Genomic DNA, 18,584 nt, shown 5'->3' on the forward strand with positions numbered 1-18,584 from the left:
ATGGACAGCAACATCCACTTATGATGTCTACATGGTAGACACGCCCGATAACAACGGCGACCTTACCCCCAAACCAAACGGTGACAATTTCAGGGAGTAGCCACCAAAGCGCCGAAGGCAGCGTAAGCGTGCCAAGGCAAGCAAGGGAAAGATTTCTGCACAGGGCACTCGAGAAAATACAACCCCAGAGGACCGTGATAACCTCAAGGTTCCAGAACAGCCACAAGAAGACCCGGACAAGCCCGAAGCACAGAACGACCCCGATGACCTCAACAAATCGGACGACGACCCAAAAAAGGAAGACTTTGCAATTCCCGAGGACCTTGGAGGTCAGGAAGAGTTTAGGCAGCTTCTCATAGCTACCGCCTGAAGCTTAAAAGGGAAGCAACGACAACCCCCGACCGAACATGATACCATAAACAACAGGTGGACCAAGGTATTGGCCGTCGAAGAAGAATACGGTCATGGATAGCCGGATCAGAAGAAGAGCTACCCACGTCGGCGCCTGCTGCCACAATTCGACGATGAGGCCCCAGAGCCCACGTCTCCAAAACGCACGGACTACGACGAGCCTGATCGCCTACCTCGATGGCGCGACAGAGCGGCTGGAGAAACCGAGTATAAACCCGAGCCTCCTTGCAGAAAAGGAAAGGAACAAGTGCGCCCTAGGGGTGGTCAGGACCTGCGACGACCTGGATAATAGAACGGATCCAAGAGGTACTCCCCGAGTTGATGGAATGGAGAACCGCTCGGATTACCTACAACAACAGATACCGGGAACCGTACCCGGCACAACCCATGGCCGATCTCCTCGGATTACCTACAACAACAGATACCGGGAACCGTACCCGGCACAACCCATGGCCGATCTCCGAAACAACATAGCACGGGTCAAGGACGTCGCACACCCACTATGGTTCACAAACGAGGTAATGCAGCACCAATTCCCGAAAGGGTTTAAACCCGTAAATATAGAACAATATGACGAGACTACAGACCCCGCCGTGTGGATACAAGATTTTCTTCTCCACATTCATATGGCAAGAGGGGATGATTTCCACGCCATCAAGTACCTACCTCTCAAGCTAAAAGGACCGGCGCGGCACTAGTTAAACAGCTTGCCCGAGGATTCTATCGGGAGCTGGGCTCATAATTCTTTAAGAGAGTTTGGAGATTGACTTGCTTGACACGGGTGTGTCCTTCACGTGAGAATCAAGGTATCCCATGCCTCTTTTGTTGTTTCTTTGACAATTAAGTGTTGGTGGAGGAAATCCATCGGCATCATCGAGTAAATCACCGACGCCATCTGTCGATCCTTCCGATGCTCGGCTCCCTCCTTTTTGAAAGCTTCGCCTCCTAGATCGACTGTGTTCCAAAACTCGTTTGCACGGATACCACACTTCATGAGGGCCTTCTAGACCCTGAAGTTCTTACAATCAAATCGTGGGTACTACGAACTTACCCGAGCAACAAATATTTTAGCCGCACCCAAATACGCCGCGAGCTGCTTGTTCTCCTCGTCGTTCGACATGACCCTGCTGTGAAACCAATTGTTAGCATAGATCCCGAATCTTGACAACACAGATGTCGGGTTCTTCCAACAGATTGCGCACGCACAAGCTGCAGCCGATTATGTCCGACTGCTTCAGCGGAGACGTGTATGTACCATAGTAAACAAGCAAGAGCAAGCACCTTGGTGGATGGATTATCGTGTCTAGCTATCTAGCACATATCAAGTCGCCAGAACACAATACGCGAAGTCGTCGACTTATGGCCACAGGACCGTATCGGTCCTGATTTTTCTTTGTACTGATTTGATCTGATGGTAGTACAAAATACAAGGGTATACAGATGTATATATAGCAGCAACGAGAACCGATCCGATCTAATCAAACTCGGCTAGAAAATCTCATCCTACTACAACTACAACTAGGAGATTGAGCGTGTACAAACCGGACACGAAACGTGTCGTGGTTATTTCCAACAGTATTGCGTGTCCCATCCATTAGGTGTTTTCCTAGCAAAGGGGAGCAACTAGTTAGCGAGCACTTTTTCGGAAGTCTTCCAGTGAAAACTCCCGCGCGCCGTCATTTGGCGTGTTCTCAATCGACGCTACGTGTCGTGTTCTGAGCAGGGCCGAGCCAACTGTGGTGCCAAATGTGCCACCTGCACAGGGCCCACAATTTCGAAGGGCCCCAAATTTTGTATATAAAACAAGCAATATTTCACACACAAAAAAAAGCATACTCGTTGGAATTGGGACTTAGTCGATCAAAAGCTAGAGTTGGGCCCGAGTCAAGCCATCAAGCACAGGTGCTTCATCGATATTTCTTTAAAAAAAAGGAAACCGCTCGATCGATAATATGGAAGCGCTAATGTCAGTCTAAAAAAGGTACGGTCGCTATAGGGAACATGATCGTTTGGTCGCTTTCGTCTCATCAGATCAATTGAATTTAGACTGTTGTCGTTGTTGCCTTCGTACTTTTCTCTCCCGAATTTTAAATTCGTTGCCTCGTCAGGTCTATCTGTGACCGACTCTATCCTTCAAGTGCTTAGCGAGTCTCGCTTTTCGATTAACTTATGTTCCTATTCCTAGTTTCGAATTTTCTAGTTAACTTTTGACAAGGATCGTTACTTCGTAGAAATTGGTATTTACCTCCTCAGTTAAAGATTATAGTGTAGCAGTTCAACAGGACATGACCCAAAATTAGGTAAGTTAAACGGATTGTCTAATATCCAAACATTGACGCATGATATTCAATTAATATATGCTACTTTATAATTTAATTTTATCAAATTTAGCTTTTTATATTGTGTTTCGGTAATACAGATTTGCATTATAATGAAAAACATTAGTCTGATTTCTATAGTTGCTCGTTAACTCATTTTCTAAGTGAGATAGGGCCTTATTTTTTTAGTTTCGCACAGGGCCTCAGATTTTGCCGGCCCGGCCCTGGTTCTGAGCGTTATTTTGTATTTTGCTTTTTTTATTTTTTCGCACGTGTTTTCTACTTTTTGGAGTGGTTTTTTCGTGTTTTTTTCCTACGGCCGTGCCTCTCGAAAAGGGAAAAACGTGTTTTCTGCTCTATTTTTTTCGTGTGAGGCATGGTTTTGCTTCCGCGAGAGAAACGGTTTTGCAATCGCGAGAGGCATGGCCGTGGCTCTCAGAAAGGGAGAACAACGTGTTTTCTGCTCTCTCTTTTTTTCTGCGAGATGCACGGTTTTGCTTCCCTGAGAGGCACGGTTTTTGCTATCGCGAGAGGCACGGCCGTGCCTCTCGGAAAGGGGAAAAACACGTTTTTTGTTCTCTCTTTTTTCGCGAGAGGGACAGTTTTGCTTCTGCGAGAGGCACGGTTTTTCTATCACGAGAGGTGCCTCTCGGAAAGGGGAAAACGTGTTTTCTGCTCTCTCTTTTTTCCGCGTTTTCTACTCTCTTTTTTCCGCAAGAGGCACGGTTTCATTATCGCGAGAGGCACGGCTGTGCCTCTCGGAAAGGGGAAAAAACGTCGATTTGTGCGTCCGGTTTTTTTCATGAAAAAAAAGTTTGTTAAAACCTATCAACATGGGATCTAATTTTGAAGATCTCGAAAACCCAACGGTGAAAACAGTTCAAGATTTGAACGCATGGTTTAGGAGATAAAACGTTTTGAAAATACAGATCTACGAAAAAAGGAGAAACTCCCCGGTTGCGACAAGTGACACGCATGCAGTGCGTCACTTGCCAATCTAGGGAGGTGGGAATAATCGTTGAAAGGTCTACTCTTCAACTAGTGATTTCGGCAGTGAAGACTCCTCATGGAGTTCCCATTGTGATCCAGGCTTGACCTGGGGCCTGTGGTTGGGGTCCAATCCTGGCCTTGCAGGGCCTATGGCGCGGCAGGCTTCCTGTGGAGGAGGGCATGTGGGCCCATTCCTGGCCTTGCAGGACAAGCATGCGGTAGCAGAGCATAACATAGTTGGTGAGCGAACAGCCTGATATGGAGCCTGGCAAGGCTGCATCATCAGTGTTTCTTGGTTGCAGCTCCAATTGGGTTGTACGGGCCATGGCCATTGTGTGGGACGACATACATTTTCTGCAGTTGGCACGACGACTCCTCCTGATTGTTGTGTGGAGTGTTGGTGCACGGTTGTAGAGCCACGAGTTGTGTTGTAGCTTAACAAAGCTGTCATAGTAGTGGTGGTGTTTGTGGTGGCCATTACATCTTTCTATTCCTCCTGGTCTGGTTTGTTGTTGTCGCATTTTTGCAGAAGTAAGGTTCACAGCGGCCTGGCGTCAACCAACGCCAGAAGTGGTGTGGAGGTTGTTGGATAGGGTGAGCCATTTCCGTGGTTCAGTGGGGTAGTTATGCAAGGGTGTAGGAGAAAGATTTGTCGTCTAGGTTGGGTGATGCCGGTGACAGCGACATACTCAGACGTTGTTTTTCTTTTTGAAGGTGTTGATGACGATCTTGCATTCGACCTCTCTCAAAAGCTTGCATACTAGGTGGTCGTGGTCTGCTTGGGTTGTCGTTCGTGGTTGTTCTTTTCTCTTTTCTTTCATAGTTGTTGTCTTTGCCGGCCTAGTTCCCTTATAAACCCGGTCACTCTGAATATTTTTTCCTCTCTTTTTGAAATCGGCAGAGCTCCTGCCTTGCACGTCAAAGGAAAAAAACACGCTATGAGATCCTTGGCCCCTTCAGCTGCAGAGCTAGGCGTGTGCTCTGTTGTTATTTACACGGTTATTTCCTCCAAGTAGGAGGAAGTTTTAGTTCTTCAATTTGGTAGTTAATTGACAAACACCAACTCCAAAGCAACATTTAATCTTTTACTTTATGACCAATCAAAGTGTTACTCTATGTCTTTTTGCAATTTGTTCTCTCTCGTGTTTCTCCTGTTTCAATGTGCTGGCGACATAATTTTTTTCTTTTTCGTCTATCTTTCATCCAGATGTGTCAATGGAAGGCAAACACGGAGACGTGGAGGCCCCCTTCAGTGTTTCAATGGGCGCCATGGGATCCCTCCTTAACAAGCTCGACATTATGCTAGGTCCAAAAGGATGCAAGCTAGCCAAGGGGCTCCATGACAGATTTCACCTCCTAAAAGATAATGTTGAAGAAATAAGTGCATACCTTGAAGATCTGTTAGAGGTGGAGGACCCTCCCATGGCGGTGAGGTGTTGGATGAAAGAGGCACACGAGTTATCCTATGATATCCTTGATTATATTGACAACCGTGTATCCCTTGAGCTTATGGAATGCAGATCTGTTCGCAAGATGGGTCTTATTAAGATTGCCAAGAAGCTCAAGTGGCAGAAGAAAATTGAGTATGTCATTCCTCATGTGCTAGAACACGTTATCCCCAAAATCATTTGTGTTGATGTCATTTGTGCTCCCAGAAGGCTCAAGTGGTACCAGCAGATGATTGGAAAGTTATCAGAATTCAGGATCTATGCCCTGGATGCTATCCGACGGTACGAGAGGTACCAAGTCCTCTATTGTAGTACCTCGACGGCATGTAGATTTTCTGCCATTGGGCCTATAATGCCAATGCCTCCACCGCCTTGTGAGAAAACTTGTTCTGGCCTAGTAATTGATGGTCGGATGAACAAGTTTATCAACTCACAGCTGGCTAATGATGAGAATGAGCAGCTCAAGGTGGTGTCTATTCATGGATCTGGATGTCTTGGTAAAACAATGCTTGCGAAAGTCCTGTACAATAAAATTAGGAGAAAATTTGATTGCCGAGCTTTCATCCAGGTGTCCAAAAAGCCTGATATAAAGAAGCTTTTGAATGACATGCTATCACAAATCCATAGGAAGCAGCCCCAAGCAAGCCAAAAGGCTTCTGATGAACTTCGCATTACTGCTGACAATATCAGGAATTATCTACATGGGAAGAGGTACTTATTTTCCACATGCAAATAGTATGTACTAGTTGTATCCATGAATGTCCAGAATCACAAGTACTCCCTCCGTAAACTAATATAAGAGCATTTAGATCACTATTCTAGTTTACAAAGGGAGTATTACATAAATTCCCTACAGGTTCCTCCTTTGTTTTTCACAAAAAAAATAAGGCATGATGATATATAGTCAATCTTTTAAAGGCAAGCTTTATAGTGAGCTAGAAAAGAATGTACTTATTTTTCACATGGTCTAGAATCGCATGTACTACATTAAATCCCTACAGGTTGATCTTTTTTTTCAAAAAAAGGCATGTCAACTAGCGACATTAGTTTTACTCTTCAAGTCAGCACGGACTAAATAGTAAATATCTCAGTGTTGTTGCCATTTGCCTGGCACATAGATGTGACATGTGTGGACTTTCTTGGCATGCAGGTATCTAATTATTGTTGATGATTTATGGGATACATCGGCATGGGACGTTATTAATCAGGTTTTCCCCAAGGGTAGTCAAGGCAGCAGAATAATAACTACTACACAGATTGAAGATGTTGCATTAGCATGTTGCTGCGGTCACCCAGAACAAGTTTTTGAGATGAAACCTTTGGATGATGGTCACTCAAGGAAACTATTCTTTGGCAGGATTTTTGGCTCTGAAAGTGACTGTCCTGAAGAATTCAAACTAATTTCAAGCCAAATTGTAGAAATATGTGCTGGATTGCCACTAGCGACCATCAGCATAGCAAGTGTTTTAGCAAACCATCCTTCTGTATCAGTGGATTTATTCACACACATACATGATTCATTAGTGTCTTGTTTGTCATCAAATTCAACTTCAGAAAGAACGAGACATGTACTGAACCTCAGCTACAACAACCTTCCTCATTACCTCAAGACATGCTTGCTCTATTTTAGTATGTATCCAGTGGGCTCCATAATCTTCAAACTTGACCTGGCCAGGCAATGGGTGGCCGAAGGGTTTATTGCTGCAAGTGAAGGGCAAGACACAGAGGAAGTTGCAGGAACGTATTTCGATGAACTTGTTGATAGAAGATTCATCCAACCTGTGTCTATCAACTTCAACAATGAGGTGGTGTCCTGCACAGTTCATGCCGTGGTGCATGATCTTATTGTACACAAGTCTGCTGAAGAGAATTTTCTTGTGGTAGTAGATTGCAATCGAAAGAATTTGACGCTTTCTCATAAGGTCCGTCGACTATCTCTCCAGCTTGGTGATGCAAAATATGCCAAGATACCAGCAAACATCAGAAAGTCACAAGTACGTTCACTTGGAGTTTTATGATTATCGGAGAGCATGCCTTGCATTGAAGAGTTCAAGCTTGTTCGTGTTCTGAACCTTCATCTATCTGGCCATCATAATGGCGACCAAGACCTCACTGGGATATGCGAACTGTTCCATCTTAGATATCTGAAGATTGTTTGTGATATATGCATAAAACTTCCGAACCGGATGAGAGGGCTGCAGTGTTTGGAAACACTTGATGTTATGGATACACCAAGGGGGACTTATGTTCCATGGGACATTATATATCTCCCACGCTTGTTGCACCTCAGTCTTCCTCCTGACACAAATTTGCTGGATTGGTCTGTCGGTGATGATATGTGCCTTTGCAAGCCGAGCCACCTGCAGGATCTTTGCATTTCTACATCGCCTTCTTCAGATTCCGACCATTTGAAGAGAAACATGTATGTTCTGGATTATTTAATGTATGAACATGACAGCCTGAAAACTGTAAAACTGGTGGCTCATGGATCCTCGGTTAGCTATGGTGACGCTTCAGAAGCAAGAGTTTTGTGGGTCTTGGATAGACCTATCCACCATCTCCAGAGATTCGAGGTCTCACCACACAGCCCCGTCGTATTTTGCGAAATGCATAGGTGGAAGATCCAACTTGGCAACCTATGCATTCTGAAGATTGCAGTGGATGGACTGTCAGTAAATGACGTTGATATTCTTAGTGGGTTTCCTGCCCTCACTGCCCTGTCATTGTATGTGGACAAGTCACCTAATGTTAAGATAATCTTTGGCACGGCTGCTGGATTCACAGCTCTCAAGTACTTGAAGCTGAGGTTCATGAGTGGAATAGCTTGGCTAAGATTTGAGGCGGACGCAATGCCTAATCTCTGGAAGCTCAGGCTTGTTTTCGACGCCATCCCTCAAATGGACCAACGACTTGAACTTTATTCTAAGCGTGACCAGTGGAGACAATATCGACATGGTAATGCACTAATCAGCATCGAGCATATGACGGGCCTTAGAGAGGTCTCCGCTAAATTTGGGGGTGCGGCTGTTGATCTGCAGTATGTCGCGAGGATCGGTGTTGTTAGCAATCATCTGAGCAATCCTATAATCGAGGTGAAATTAGTGGATTCCGGTTCCCATGGCGATAAAAGGTACTACTTTTGTTGCTGTTGTAAACTACTTTTGTTGATGTTGAGTTATTCGATTAAACCTGATTTGACTATTCATGCTCATGCTCTAAATGGTAGTTGTAACCTGCAGGGTATCATCGAGGTCACCAGAGTCCTGTTCACGCCTGAATCCTCCAGGTATGCTATTCAGTCAACAGGAGTTCCAATAGCTATTAATTACTCGTAGAAATTAGTAAGACGATGGATGAGCTGTTGGCTTTTGTCAGGTGGAGCGCAGCAGACCGTGGTGTCGTGGAGCAATACCATTGATGTGATAGGTCGGGAGCTCTTCATCCGTTGCCTCCACCTTGTGTCCAGGCGGGACTACGGCGCCTCCATCGCCTCCCTCAACCGTGAATTCAATTCGGTGGTTCGCGACGGGGACATCTACCGCCTTCGTCGCAAGAATGGGGTGGCAGAGCACTGGATCTACCTCTCCTGCGGTAATAATAATCCTCCGGAGTGGGATGCTTATGACCCGTCCACCGGGCGCTGGATCAAAGTGCCCAAGATGCCACCGGCTCAAAGCAGATTCTGGGAGTCACTGGCTGTAGGAACCGAGCTGCTGGTGTTTGGGTCCGCAGGGGTTTCCTTGAGATATAGCATCCTTACCAATTCATGGACAGGGCTGCCTGATGCTGATGCTGATGCGATCAACACCCCGCGGGCCTGGTTTGGGTCAGCCAGTGTAGGTGAGAAGGCGTACGTCGCGGGAGGCCTTGATCCTTCTGGTACTAATGTATTGAGCACGGCAGAGATGTATGACTCGGAGACACATACTTGGACACCCCTTCCCAGCATGAATAGGGCCAGGTACGGATGCTCTGGCGCCTTCATGGACGGCAAGTTCTATGTCATCGGTGGTTATTCCAGTAGCCACCAGGTGTTGACTTGCGGTGAGGAGTATGACTTGAACCTGCGGTCATGGAGGGTCATCGACAACATGTCTCAGGGGCTCAACGAGACATTCGCGGGAGCTCCTCCGCTCCTTGCGGTTGTGAACAACGAGCTTTATGCTGCTGATTACAGTGAGAATAATGATTTGAAGCTGTATGATAAGCTGGACAACAAGTGGACCACTCTTGGAAAATTGCCCGTGCAGTCTAAGGACAAAGATGGCTGGGACATGGGTTTCCGAGCGTGTGGTGACCGGCTGATTGTTATCGGGCGTCCAAACGATTCAACAGATGAAAAGGTGGTTGAGCTTCATTCATGGACCCCGGATGGGGAACCGCCTGTCTGGGATTTGTTTGCCACACGGCCATACCGGGGCGAGCGGATTGTGTGCGCAGTGATGGGTTGCTGAGTCGGTCAACTGAATAAAGAATGCATGCATACAATATATGAGTAAGTTGGATTGTGTGCGCCGTGATGGGCTGCTGAGTCGGTCGACTGAATAAAAGGTTGGATGCATGCATGCAAGATATGAGTAAGTTACTTACCTTGTACGTACTCGCTTTGTATATTATTTTTCTTTATCAAGTTTGCTCCATGATTTCAATGACACAGCGTTTCTCTTCATATTTCCATGCAGTGCTGGCTGTGCCTCATTCTCAGTCTGAATTTCCTGGGAGCGCTCTGCTGATCATACAAAAAGAGAAGACATGAATGAGCTCCAGAGAAAGTGCCTGCAGAAACATCCGAGTTTTAGTCACTAGCTGTTATTTCCAGTTGCAATTTGTGTTCCAATAATGTTTTCATATGGTGTTCTAACGATCTTCATCTCCATCACCCAACTTTATCTTTACAGTAAAACAGAACTCTCAGTTACTTCCAATGCAGTCTCTAGCTTTCCCTCTATTTTTTGTTCAAGATTTTTCAAACTCTGAATAAAAAACAATTTGGACCCTTCGATATTCAGTCAGTTGTTCTGAAAATGTATTTACTCCTAGTTTGGTATTTAGATTAATCTGCTCTAAGAGTGTAAAATCATGATTTTACTTTCCAGTTGTTTATTTTTCTTAAAGTCGTTTGTACAACGATCAACCGGAAATAAGGAAATAAGGCAAGGTTGAACGTGTTTTTCCTGCTTTTACTGCACTTGCAATACTCGTGTTCTGTCTGACGCTGGGATACTATATTTGCATAACTGTGAATTGTTTTATAATATATTATATGTATATATATATATATATATATATATATATATATATATATATAGCCTAGTATTGAATCCTGACATACATGCATGAAAATAATGTTTACAGATAAATGGCAAACATTTATTTCATTGTGAATATTTTTTGCTAAATATCAGATATCATGATTGTTTATTAGAAAAAGTAATTGCACATTTTAACTGCTTATTTATAAGAAATTTAAAACTTTTTGACAAATCCAAAATTTTAATACATGATGTTTCAAAATATATGGTGAACATATACTTCGGATATTTTACAAATACACTATGATTATTTTTGAATTCATGATGAATTTTAAAATACATGAAGTTTATTTTTGAAATACAAGATGGACTTTTTTTGTTACCAATTGATATATTTTTTACCTAGCATTTATTTTTATTTTCTTATTCATGTTGAACAATTATTTTTACAAGATGAATATTTATTTATTAGACATGAAGAGTTGTCAATACACGATGAGCATTTTTATAAATACACAATGAATTGTCTTTCATGCAAGATGAACAATATTTAAATAAAACATGATTATTTTTAACATAAATGGTGAGCATACTTTTTAATAAACTGTGTATATTTTATATATACAAGATGACCTTGTATATTTAAATGATACTTGATTAACATATGAATTACAAAATGAAATTTTTTAAGCACATGATGACAGCTTTAAAAGACGCATTGAGATTTTTTTTCACGTACAAATTGATTTGTTTTTAAAATATACAATGACCATTTTTACAAACATTTTTATGTATTTTGAAAATCAAGTATAACTCTTCTGAAATTACACTTACATTTTTTTATGTTTTGGGCGTACAAAAACATTGTTTTAAAAATAAAAGAATATTTCTGTTTGGTATGACAACTTTTTTGTTATTCAAAAAGAAATTTTCAAATAGACAGGTGGTTTCAACCTTAGGGACTGTATTGACGACGTATTTTCGTGTACCGAGACCGTACTGAAGCACTTTACAAGTACGAGGACTGAATTGGACAGCGCCAGCAAGTACCAGGACTAAAGGTGCAATTATCTCCTTTCATTATCTCCCGAATATTGTTGCCACAAGATTCTCTGCTTGCTGGCTCCCATATGTTTGCAAGGGTAATTCTAGGCAGAAAATTTAGCCTGAAGCAAAACCAGATTGTACTTCATAAATTCATGAATATATAGTGGTCAAGTACTGACGTAGGCACCACAATAAACAGGGAAAGCCCGATAGCATCAATTTTAATGTTGATTATATCACACTTCTTTCAACGATAATATACATAGGAAAAGAAAGAAATCGATAAATAACGGTGACAGCAGTACTTTTGAGGTTCTGGTGGCATGGAAGCATGTACGCAACGGAAAATGAGAATGTGAACTGTGGAAACTTATAATAAGCAAGTGGTCATGACGTTCATAGTCAAACCGTGGTCTCCGCTAGTACTAATGAAGTAGATTTGCCTAAGTTGATAGTATAAAGCAGAAGCCAAAGATGTGCCCCTAAAATAGCAGAAGGTAACCAACATCTACTCAGAATCTAACCTCACATAGCCTTCAGATTGTTTTGTTACAATATCAGACTAGCGTTGCTTCTGGCAGAGATCCTTCATAGCGAGAGACTTCCCTTTGTGTAGCAATCCTGATAGGAAGATATGCATCTGGTAATTGATCTGGCGTAAGCCTGTCCCAAGAGTAGTTTTCTATCAACAACAGTGAACTCTCTGCATAAGTTTGCTCTTTCAGCGAGAGCTTCAGTTTGTCAATCCAAATATGAAATCATGAATCAAACTACAGACAGAAGGTTTTGACTATATATTAACCTTTGCATCAATTTTTTCATATAAAAACATGCCATACCTGGTACTTCTTTCATCCGTTAGATCTCCTGGACATCATGTACGAGATGGATATAGATGGTATAGTTGCACCCTCAGTAAAAACAACACTAAAGGGAAATGGAACTCTATGAGGCAAAAAGGGAAATTCCAAAAACCCACTGCATACTCTGGTTGTGCAAATGCTACAGGTAATGGGTATAATCAACCATACGAAAATAAGGTCGTCACACAATTTCATAATAAACAGAGTTTGGCCCCTCCTCCTTTTTCTGGGCTTGAGACCGGCTATGCAACGTGAAGCGTAACATCATCTTAGCATAGGCGGAGTTACACCCCCATATACACATCGAACCCACCTAAACCAAAAACTAAAACCCAAAGAACAAGACACACACAAACACACGAAGGCACGATCTCCAAAACCAAGACCCAAGATATACAAACCCAAACGACACACACCAAATAAATGGTAACGAAAACCCAAGACCCTCTTTTAGAATTATTTTTTCTGAGTCAACAACGAAGTAAGAGACTACTCGACCCTCAAAACAAACTTTTTTTGTGTTTTTTTCCATTACTACAAAAGGGAGAGAAACAAACCTGTTTTTTTGTGATTTTTGTCTTCTTTTACTACAAAAGGCAATAAAACAAACAAACATTTTTTTTGTAATTTTTCTTCTGCCAAAAAAAGAGAACATAGCAAAAAAACACTTCTTTTTAGTTTGTGTGGTTTCATTTTCCATTTCTTGAAAAGATAGTAAAATAAGTAGATATTTTTTGTGTTTTTTTTCCTTTGCTTAACAAACAATAAATAGAGCAAACATACGGAGGCCTCCCAATCTCTTTTCTTTTTTCCGCGGTGATTTGTTAACACCGCTGCCAGCCTGCATATATGGAGTAACTCTCAAAAAATGTATATGTGAAGTATCAATGGTTAAGATTTAAAATAGTGAATAAAATAGCACCCTATAGCATCCTGAGCAATGTCTCACTAAATAAATCAATGTACAATGTCTTGCACCCTATAGCGTATTTTAAGGGCCACACTATTTTGTCATAGCATGTTGTATTTTTCATTGATTTAAAATAAACAAGAAAGATATATGTATCGTGTGTGCAGATTGGTAATTGTTTTTTTTACAGTTGATGAGCAATTCCTGTTATTTAATCTAGTCTAGGAAAAAAACAAGGTGCAGAGAAATACTTTTTTTTTTTGAGCGGGAGGTTCAGAGAAATACTTAACTTAGATAGGGGGTGTACGTACCTTGTTTCGTGGAGGTTGAGATGCATGGCTAGCTTATTAGCTCAGTCGGTTTTTTAATCTGGGGAAAAAAGGAAAAGGAGATCCGTGAGATACACCCGTGAAGATGAGCACTAATGAATAAAAATAATATACACTTAGTTACCTCCGAAGCCAGTCCTCTGTAGCCCTTGGTATGATAGAATGCTCGACACGGTTGGGAAGCATATCCATTGCACGCTTCGCCGTTTCCTCAGCCTTCCCGCGGTCCGCACGAGGGGCATATAAAGTGACGACGACTCTCTTAAGCAAAGGAAGGTTCCCTAGGCTGGCAAAGTCAAAGTCAAAGCTAATGCCATCATCACTGGACTGTGCTACGACCTCGAACTGGAGTGATTCAAGGACCGGCATATCTCCCTCTTGAAACGAGTCAAGCGTTGCTTCTGTCTTGAAGAACCTCAGCTTGGGGAACGCACCTGCACCACCAATGGTGTCATGGTGGAGGGTTGACACCGTCTCCAGCTTGAGGGCAACAAGCTCTCGAAAACTTCCAAAGACCTCCATATCTGGACCGTATACATGCAGTTTTAAATGGGACAGATTCGGAAGAAGCGAGGGATTGATCCTTGCCACCATCCCAGGTTCTAGATAGGACATGTGTAGAACACGTATTTGTGGAGAGAGAACAATCCGTTTCCATGGGTTCTCTTCGTGACTGGAATCTCTACCCCCGACAACTAAATCAATGTCTATGACTTGGATCTTGCTCAGTTTGGCTACAGACTCGGCCCAACTATTCATTCTGCTATCACCATATACATATACGCTTTTAAAAATGCGGAGCTTCCTCAAGTCTGTCAGCTTGCCCAGCTCTGTCACAAAGTTGGAGTGCCCATGAACTCGTCCTAGGCACAACTCTTCCAGAGATGTCAAATTTCCGATCCAGTATGGCACTTCAATGTCTGTTTCGTAGATGTTCAAGTACTTCAGTTTACTTAATCGACCAATACTCTCTGGAAGTTCACTTATGCTATTTCTACCCAAGTCCAATACCAGCAAGAACTTCAGATGTCCTATTTCCTTTGGGAGCTCACTGATACCAATCCTCTCTAGTTTGAGGTGCCTCAAGTGAACTAACTTTCCAACATGCTCAAGATTATAGCTACAAGTATTCAAAGTGTCATTGCCTTCCAAAGCTAGGACACGCAAAACTTCAAAGCATGAAAGTGATGGCAACAAATCAACACTGCACATGGCATTAAATGACCTTGCTTGTAATGTTGACGTGCTAGCCAGGGGCTGGGCTCTATGATGAACAGCTAGCCTACGAGCATTGCAATGTGAAGTTGTATATTGCTCATCACTATCCAATACAGTAACAAACTTTTCCTCCTTTGACAATAGGCATATCACATCAACCATCATGTCATGGACACGACACCCAGTTATGATGCCAATATATTCATCTCCCTCTACCGCCATTATCATGCTTTTGTTCACCAGCTCGTTGAAGTACCTCTCACCAATCTCAAATAGTCCTACCCCTGGTTCCTCATGGATAAAACCTTCGGCGACCCACTTCCATATCAAACTATCTTTTTCAATCAGATGATCTTCAGGATATATGCTCAGATACAATAAGCAAGTCTTGAGGTGACAAGGTAGATCATAATAGCTAAATAAAAGTATTTTCCTCGTGTTCTCCACGTCTTCATTTTCTTCATGCCCAAAACCAATTGAAGTGTATACCTTAGACCAAAACTCCACAGGTTTACCAGCAAGCAAACTAGCTATTGTGATTATAGCCAATGGTATACCACCACATTTATGTAGAATTTTATCATATACCTCTGCTGGAAGATGATCATTCCATTCTATTCCACCACAAGATAATCTTCTATGAAATAAATCCTTGGATAAATCAAGAGAAAGTGGTTGTAGCTTGTATACTTCACTGGTCGTTGTGGCAACTTCGAGTATACGAGTAGTTGTGATTATCCTGCTTCCATTATTATTACACACCAAAGCAGTCTTGACTAGTTCCCATGTTCTTTTATCCCATATGTCATCAATGACAATCAAGTACCTGTCATCACCATCCATAGCGCAAGAGATATCACAAATTAGTTAAAATATTTTATAGGCCCCCTAAGATTCAAAGTATCTTCAAAAAGAGGGTGCATGCATGTCAGCCTATTTGTTGAGGAATCTAAAGTTGGCATTGTTGAATAAGGAAATGGAGGGGTCCAAGAGAGAGACATGTATGCACAAGCAGAGTTTAATTCCCTTTCATCATCCAGAATTCTAGTTTTGATTAACAAGATTTCCCAGCCTAGATACTTTCAGCTATTACACATATTTTACGATTGACATCAATTGTACGAAGTTCTAGAATATATGAACATCAGCGAAGATTCCACCGGAAGTGCCAACCCAAATAATTGCAAAGAAGGTAGAAGAAACTTGATATAATACATTATTATCCGCAAATAAGTATTGTTTTGTTTTTGAAAAATACAGAACAACGATGATAGGACATCTAGACCCTTCTCTTGTAATGTCTCGAACCAAAATTTCCACTCACTTCTTCTCAGGATTGATGATATTTCCCCCCATTTACAATTTGATGTATATGCAACTACATAACAGGGTGCATACCTCCTGTTCTGAGTTCAACGATTGGCTGCCTTTCATGCAACCATGTATTTACTACTTGAAGTATGTAGAGCAATATAATAGGGTGCATACCTCTTGTTATGAAGTAATTCTCGGAGTTTGTAGATCAGCTCTCTTTCATCCAACTCCAGGTGCTTTTCCTTGTCAATTCCAAAGAGAATGTCATTGAGAAGTTTCTTCACGCTCGGGTTCCGTCCAACCGGAACAAAAGCACTGCGATCATATTGCGCTTTAAGCTTATCATACACTGCTTTGGCAAGAGTTGTCTTGCCAAGGCCTCCAAAACCGAAAATAGAGAGTATCTTGAGTTGCTTGGACGCATCAGCATCCCCAGCACTCATCATCTTGGTTAGCTCATTCAACGAATCATCAATACCAACGAGGTCTTTCTGGTCCTTGTACAAAGCCAATAGGCGAGGGTCAACCGTGGTTGCACCAACTGGATTAGCAACCACGTCGTCGACCCTGTACCTATCACGTCGGTCAGCCGCCTCCTTGACGCGGACCTTGATGTCTCTGATCTCATCGGAGATCTCACGGCGAGTCTTGCTCTTGCTGAACAAGTGTCCCATCTTCTTCATGAGCTTCTTGAGTTTGCGTGGCTTGATGGCAGGATCAGCTCCCTCGACGCGCACCAGGAACTTGTCGACGACGTCCTCCATTATGAACGACAAGTCCCTGACTTGGTTTGCCCAGAGCTTGACCTGCTCGTCGGCATGCCCCCAACCTTGCGGAGGGCAGCATACATGCTCTCCAGCTCTCTATTGAGATACTCAACATCTTCCTTGACGCCCGTCTGCAGCTTGTACTCCTCCGTGAGGAGTTGTCCAAGCTTGAGGAGCAGACTGCCCATGGCCCCCGTGGCGAGGTCCATGGTCGCTCGATTTGTTTGTGCGCAATCAGTGGCGGAGCGTGAAGCAAAAAGGGATGAGGGGGCGGCCAACTGCTTCAGATTTATGAAAAAACAGCAAGTGACAGTAAAGAAAAAGCAAGTTCATGTATGTATGTATGTATGTATGTATAAATAAGATATTTAGAATTATTGGAGGATATATGCTGCAGATCCACTTGCTGTTGTTGGATTTGAGAAAGAATCTATGAGAAAAATACAAGGAGGTGGGGGATTTGGGGAGGGGACTCACCTCACGCACTTGCAGATTCACTTGCTCATGGAGTCAGGGAAGTAGGGGAGTAGTGGAGATGGGGAGGAACCAAGGATGAACAAGATGTGGCCATTCAGGGGGAGGAGCAACTGAGAGGAGGAACAAGACCTGGACGCGGAGGGCGCGGCAGCAGTCGCCGGCATGGGGGGATTGGGGATCGATCGATCGAGGAAAGTGGGCGGGGCCCTCCCTCTCCCTCTCCCTTCGCTGCTAAAAAAGAAGCTCACAAGGATGTTTCCTTCAACTTCTCCAATGCATACTCTGGACATTCACATCTGAATGAAACTTACACAGGAAGACGTAACCACGACAGGTGGGCAGTTTTTCTAAAACTAGCAAAAGGGTCCGTGCGTTGCAATAGAAGAAAAAAATACCATAAGCTTTTAATCTTTTTATAATCATTTTGATTTATTAAAATAATAAGCTAACTAATGTAGTCAGTTCTATCCTATTTTGTTGAGAAATCAACCCGTCCATTGTTAATTCCACCATGATGAGAAATTGAGTGGAACAAACAAAGCAAAACAAAAAGGCTACGTGAATTGATCAATGAATTGTTATCTTATATCATTCATGGGGTAGAGAATGTGGGATCAGATGACAAACTGAAGGTGGTGTTCCATTCTCTGTCTCTACAATAATGCAATCTTACATTCAATACATTCATTCATCAGCAAACAAATCCCCACAAAACAAAATTTCTTAGGCATGGGGAGGGGATCTCACCAAATGATGAGTTCCTGCCGGAGGAGGGGATACGATGAGGGGAGCAAGGGTTAGGCGCCTCTATCTGGCCATAAGGAGTCGCCGTTGCCGCGCCATAACCTCGGAGTTCCCCGTGTGAGCCATGGAGACCCGCCTCCACCTGCAAGTACTTCGCTCCGCCGCGCCTTATCCGCGCGCCGTCGCCATTCTGCATCGAGCAGACGCATAATCCCCAGTCACTGTAGATGTCGCGTTGATTTGATCCAGAAGCTGTGCTCGAGCGCCGAAACGGGGGCAACAAGCGGGCAGAGGTACGGCCGCGGAGGCGGGTGGGTTGACATCGACAACAGTGGTGGTTGAGGTCGGCCGCGGCGGCGAGTGGTGTGGCAGCGGCCTGGGCACAGGCCAGGGTGGACCATGGTCGACGCGATGCGCTCGAGCGCCGCAACAGGGGTAGTGAGCGGGGAGAGGTACGGCCGCGGAGGCGGGTGGGTTGAGATCGGCAGCGGTGGCG

At 43.3% G+C, this 18,584-nt stretch overlaps 2 pseudogenes; one reads left to right on the plus strand and one right to left on the minus strand.

The window, feature by feature from the left end:
* The first annotated feature begins 3,047 nt into the window (after positions 1 to 3,047).
* LOC123407358 lies at positions 3,048 to 9,626 on the plus strand (annotated as a pseudogene).
* A 2,196-nt stretch (positions 9,627 to 11,822) lies between these two features.
* Positions 11,823 to 17,091, minus strand: LOC123407354 (annotated as a pseudogene).
* Between the last annotated feature and the right edge of the window lie 1,493 nt (positions 17,092 to 18,584).

The sequence above is a fragment of the Hordeum vulgare genome, chromosome 7H (assembly GCF_904849725.1).
Source record: "Hordeum vulgare subsp. vulgare chromosome 7H, MorexV3_pseudomolecules_assembly, whole genome shotgun sequence".
NCBI classification, from domain to species: Eukaryota; Viridiplantae; Streptophyta; class Magnoliopsida; order Poales; family Poaceae; genus Hordeum; species Hordeum vulgare.